Source organism: Myotis davidii, unplaced genomic scaffold (genome assembly GCF_000327345.1).
Source record: "Myotis davidii unplaced genomic scaffold, ASM32734v1 scaffold43, whole genome shotgun sequence".
Taxonomy (NCBI): domain Eukaryota; kingdom Metazoa; phylum Chordata; class Mammalia; order Chiroptera; family Vespertilionidae; genus Myotis; species Myotis davidii.
The window spans coordinates 471,374-477,028 of NW_006294590.1; the positions used below are offsets into that span (position 1 = coordinate 471,374).

Below are 5,655 nucleotides of genomic sequence, written 5' to 3' on the forward strand. Positions count from 1 at the left end.
GCTGCTGCCCCATTTCCCGAAAGGGGACCTGGCCCCGAGCCCGTCTGCCCAGGGACCGGCATGTGGGGATCCTGACTCCGTGTGGGGAAGATTTCACAACGCGCGCCCCGGAGACCTAGAGAGGACGGTGAGCGGCCGGCACCGCGGAACAGGAAGGCCGAGGACAGAGGAGCAAAGGGAGCCAAGGCGGGCAGGGCGGCCTGGCTCACTGGGGAGTCAGAGGAAAGGGGGCCTGGGAGAGTGTCGGGGGGGTGAGCCTGGGAGGAGCCCCACTGCCCAGGGCTCCCCTGGGACCCTTAGACTTTAGGAGCCGCTCACCTGTCGGGGGAGGTGAGGGGGACGGGCAACGCAGGGACGTGCTTCTGGGACTGGGAGCAGGTGCACTGGGACCTTGGGTTTGGGGGGGTTTTTTGTTTGTTTTTTAAAATATATTTTTATTGATTTCAGAGAAGGAGAGAGAGGGAGAGAAACATCAATGATGAGGGAGAATCATGGATCGGCTGCCTCCTGCACGCCCCCTACTGGGGATCGAGCCCACAACCTGGGCATGTGCCTGTTAGGCTAGGTGGCTCAGGAGGCGGCGCAAGAAATAGAGAGTCCAGTGAATCAGAAAAGAAAGGAAAGGAAAAGGTTTATTTCTGCGTCCCCGGGAGACCCACGCACCCCAAAAGATAGGGCACGTGGATTCACATCAATAGGGAGGGGGGCGCTTTTTTAATACTGCGGTTGAGTGAGGGGCGGGGACATGAGCTGAGGAATTCTCTGCTGCAGGGGATGGGCGGGGGGTATTCGGAAAGAAGCCAGTATTTGTGTGGGGGTATGTGGATTCAGGGAGAAGAAGCCTTATCTGTGTCTGGCACCTTGATCTGTGAGAAATTCCAGGGGAAGTCCATTGTCTCAGCACATGTCTGCATGTATCCGATCCTGGGCTCTCTCCGACCTAACAGTGCCCTTGACCCGAATCGAACCCAAGACCCTTCAGTCCGCAGACCGAAGCTCTACCCACTGAGCCACACTGGCCAGGGCAGGTTTGAGGGGTTTTAGAGGCGGGCGTGTGGGAGAGGTCCTAGGGGAGGGTCTCCATAGAACAGCCCTGGGTTTCATGCTGATGTGTGGAGATAAGATTTATTCCCGTAACTGCCTGCGTCCTGGGGCGTGGGTTTCTGCTATCTCAAGTCGGGGATTTACAGCTATTGATCCCCTGCGGGGAGGAGCAGGGCAGCGCTGACTCCCGTGGCCTTGGCGAGGGAAGGCAGGGCTTACTAGGGGGCTGTAAACTCCGGGCTGTTTCCCGGCTGCCTGTTCCCCTCTCCCGCTCCTCCTGGCGGACTAGCCTGGATTTCCCCGGCCAGCAGAGCGGTGTTTGTGGGGACCCCATGGGGTGGGGGCTGTGAATGTGCCCTCAGCCCCCAGGGCCGATGTGGAGGTTCGGGGGCTTGTAACAGGTCTCTCTCTGGGCAGCCCACGCATTGGACAACCAGCGAGGCAGAGGTTGGGGAGCCGGGGAGAAGGGGAGACAGCCGGACCCCAGGCCCCTCTGGAGGCAGCCAGGAGTGAAGGAACAGCGACAGCCACGCCTCTGGCTTCCTGTGGGGTGGCCCAGCTGAAGTGACAGGGAACCAAGGTCCAGGTGACTCAGCAGGTGGGGGAGGGCTGTGGCTGGAACGAGTAAGACCTGTCCTGCCTTTGGGCTTCTTCTCTGCCCACTGGGGGGTGGCCCCAGCCCAGAGGACCCTGAGTCTCCTGGCAGCCACTGCGAGGAAGCAGGCCCGAGCGCCCTGCCTGGTCTGGCTCAGTGGCGAGAGCGTCGGCCTGCAGACTGAAGGGTCCTGGGTTCGATTCCCGGTCAGGGCACAGGCCCGGGGTGCGGGCTCGGTCCCCAGTGAGGGGCGTGCAGGAGGCCGCCGATCCGTGATTTTCACCATTGCTGTTTCTCTCTCTTTCCTTCTCCCTTCCTCTCTGAAATTTAAAAAAAAAAAAAGTAAAACAAATAGACATGTTTCTTTTTAAAAATATGTTTCTTTATGGGTTTGTGAGAGAGAGGATGGAAGGGAGAGAGAACAGAGCCACCAATCTGTTCCACTTGTTTGTGATTCATTGGCTGGTTCTTGTGTGTGCCCACCGGGATCGCGCCACAACCTGGCCGCGTCACTGCGATGCTCCAACCAGCCAAGCTCGCCGGCCAGGGGGGGTCTAGGGAGGTCCAAGCGAACAGTTAACCTGATGACAAGAACAATGAGGGGCTCTGTGGTCTCCTGAGCAGGGGTGAGGCCTGGGGCAGGGAGGAGACCCAGCCTTCCGCCCCCTATTCCCACCCGTGGCAGATAATTACATGGTGAGGCAGTAACTGCTACCTGTGCCGGTGCTGGGGGCAGGGAGGACCGGGCTGCACTGATGCCTTCCAGGCTCCGAGCTGCTCACCGGGAAGGGACAGAGGTGGCTGTGGGCCTGGCCTTCGGATCCATAAGGTAGCGGGACTCACTGGGCAGGGGTGAGCCAGGGGAGTCAGACAAGACGTTGATTCAGCAACCTCGGGGCTGGAGTTCTGGCTCAGGAAGGATTCAGCCCCGGCCCGCGAGCTCAGTGCTGAGCGTCGGCCCATGACCAAGAGGTCCCAGGTTCAATTCCTGGTCAGGGTACATGCTCGAGTTGCAGGCTCGATCCCCAGTGGTGGCCGTGCAGGAGGCAGCCGATCGATGTCTCTCTCTCAGCGAAGTTTCTATCTCTCTGTCTCTCTCTCTAAAAAATCAATAAAAACATTTTTTAAAAAAGAAAAAGAATTCAGAGACAAGATTCAAGCTATAAGGTGACGTTTAGCCATGGCCGGTGTGGTTCAGTGGATAGAGCACCCTCCTGCAGACTGAAGGGTCCCAGGTTCGATTCTGGTCAAGGGCACGTACCTGGGTTGCAGGCCTCCCAGCCCTCGTCGGGGGGCAGGCAGGAGGCAACCAATTGATGTCTCTCTCTCACGTCGGTGTTTCTCTCTGTCTCTCCCTCTCCCTTCTACTCTCTCTCTAAAAAATCAATGGAAAAAATACCCTCGGGTGAGGATTTTTAAAAAACGATAAAGTTTGTTTGGAAAGTCACAGAGGCAGAAGCGGGTCGCAGAAGAAATGGGCTCAGGACACATTACAGGGACGAAGGAAGGGCCCCTGGAGCTCAGGAGAGAGAGGCAAGGAAAACAGGCCCAGGGGGAGACTGAGAGAGAGGGAGGGGGAGGGGGCAGAGGGGAAGGGGGATCATTAGTCAATGCAGGTGGCCGGGTGTCCCCGGTGACATCGCCCGTCTAGTCTTGCTGCTCTTCTGGGCCCGGAGCTGAGACAGAGCTGGGGCCAGACGTCATCGCCGGGGTTAATGCTTAAGGGAGCAGTCGTGCAAGGACCCGCATGGGGGTCACAGGCGGCCCCTCTTCGGCCCCTGGTTCCTCCTCCATGGGGGTCCGATGCCCGGGGAGGAAAGGTCAGGGGGTCTGAGCCGCGTGACCCGCCAGGTGCTGGGGGAGGAGAGGCGACCCTGGGGGCAAGGTTCTCGCTTTCCCAATGCCGCCTGTTGCCAGGCACCTGGGCTTTCCACACTGACCTTCTGTACCTGACTCAGTGTCCGTGTTCTGCTCATGTCCGTCTGACTGGCTACCACGGATCCACCCCACACCTGTGGTCATGAGCCCGGCTCTTCAGATTGAACACTGAGGCAGGCCCTGGCTGGTGTGGCTCAGTGGATAGAGCGCCAGCCTGCGGACTGATGAGTCCCAGGTTTGATTCTGGTCAAGAGCGCATGCCCGGGTTGCGGGCTTGATCTCCAGTTGAGGGGTGGTTTGCAGGGGGCATGCAGGAGGCAGCCAATCCACAATTCTCTCTCATCATCGATGTCTCTCTCTCCCTCTCCCTTCCTCTCTGAAGTCAATCAATATATATATATTTTTACAAAGGCAAAGAAAACTGAGGCAGGAAGAGGAGACCAGGCCATCAGTGGCTGGGGTCCAATCTGGGCCTCGGTCCCTTAGAAGCCATGCCCGGCCCTCGGTCGCACTGCCATCCGCCTCTGAGTTTGGGAGGTGGACTCGGTCCGTCGGGTGCCAGACCGGCCCTGCGGCTGGACGTTCCCAGGTGTTAACAGGCTGACATCTCGGAGGCCCACGCACTTGGCCGCGCTCCAGCCTCCAGCCGCACATCAAAGGCGGTGCTGAAAGGATGAAGCCAGGAGTGGCGCCAGGGGTGTTGGCCAGGCGCTGGGGGCACGGGGACCTGCCCGTGCCTGCCGTTGGCCAGAGCTTGTCTCCCCACCACCACTGGCCACTGCACCCCCCCCCCACCAAGCCGTGTCTCCCTCCCATCCTTTCCGTGTGGTCTGCGTGGCTCTGTTCTGTGGCCTCGGACAGTGGCGGGCGGGCCCACCTGGAGCAGGCGGACTCACAGTCGCTGCAGAGAGCTTTCTGGGAAGGCAAACTGAGGCATGACCCGGGAAGATCTTTTTTTTTTTCTTTTTAATATGGTTTTATTGATTTCAGAGAGGAAGGGAGAGGAAGAGGGAGATAAAAACATCAATGGTGAGAGAATCATGGATCGGCTGCCTCCTGCACACCCCCCACTGGGGATTGAGCTGCAACCTGGGCACGTGCCCTGAGCAGGAATCGAACCGTGACCTCCTGGTTGGTACATCAATGCTCAGCCACTGAGCCACCAGTCAACCAGCCAGTCTCATTGTCTTTAGACGACGAGTCCCGCACTGGGCAGCTGTGGGAGATGGGGGACTGGAGATGGGAGGTCAGAGGAGAAACGTGAGAGATTCTGGGATCCTACGGTTGAGATGCCGTGATGTTGGTATTTACGGTCACTTGTTCCGTCCGTTTCCCAGATGTGTCCTTGGGGCAGATACCAGGAGACACAGAGCGTCCTGGACGAGGCCCGGGTTCCCGGACCGCGGGCTCTGGAGGCTGGAGCAGGCACTCTGCATCCTGACCAGACCTGCCAGCCTGGCTCACTCCCCGTGAGGCTGTTGGCTGCACCCGGGGATGTCGTGGCTCGACCAGCTGAGGTCCACCTGGGGCACGAGGCTCACCTGGCACTTCCTGGAGCTCGGCCACGGCCGCTCCTGGGATCTGGTAGCAGGGCGGGCGGGACAGGCTGCAAGGAGAGGCCACTTGGTGGGAGCGGGTTTCAGGGCCCTGCTCCGGTCACGGGCCACTGCCCTGCTGATGGCTTGGGGCAAATCCCTTGCCCTCACGGGGTGCTGCTTCCCTGTGCGGGGAGCACCTGGGCAGAGAGGTACGGCAGGTCCCAGCCTGTCAGGACAGGACGGTCCAGGAGGCCACGGGGGGCCCACTTCTCGGAGGGAGACGGGCGGTGCCCGGCCAGCCTTGCCCACTGGAGCAGAGCTGGAGCCGCCTCCCTGGCCACGGCCCCTGAGGCTCTCTGAGTCGCTGGTGCCAGTACAGGAGGGCGATTAGGAGATTAAAGTGCCCGGCCAGCCGGCCGGCGGGGCTCAGGGGCTGAGTATCAGCCTGTCAACCAGGAGGTCACCGTATGATTCCTGGTCAGGGCACAGGCCTGGGTTGTGGGCTCGACCCCCTAAGAGGGGCGTGCAGGAGGCAGCCAATCCATGATTCTCTCTCCTCATTCATGTTTCTCTCCCTCTACCTTCCTCTCTGAAATCAAT

At 59.9% G+C, this 5,655-nt stretch overlaps 1 protein-coding gene across 1 annotated transcript in view; it reads left to right on the forward strand.

Annotated features, from left to right (window-relative positions):
- Positions 1-5,655, forward strand: part of LOC107183925 — an 18,669-nt gene that overhangs the window by 9,535 nt on the left and 3,479 nt on the right. The window lies entirely within an intron of this gene.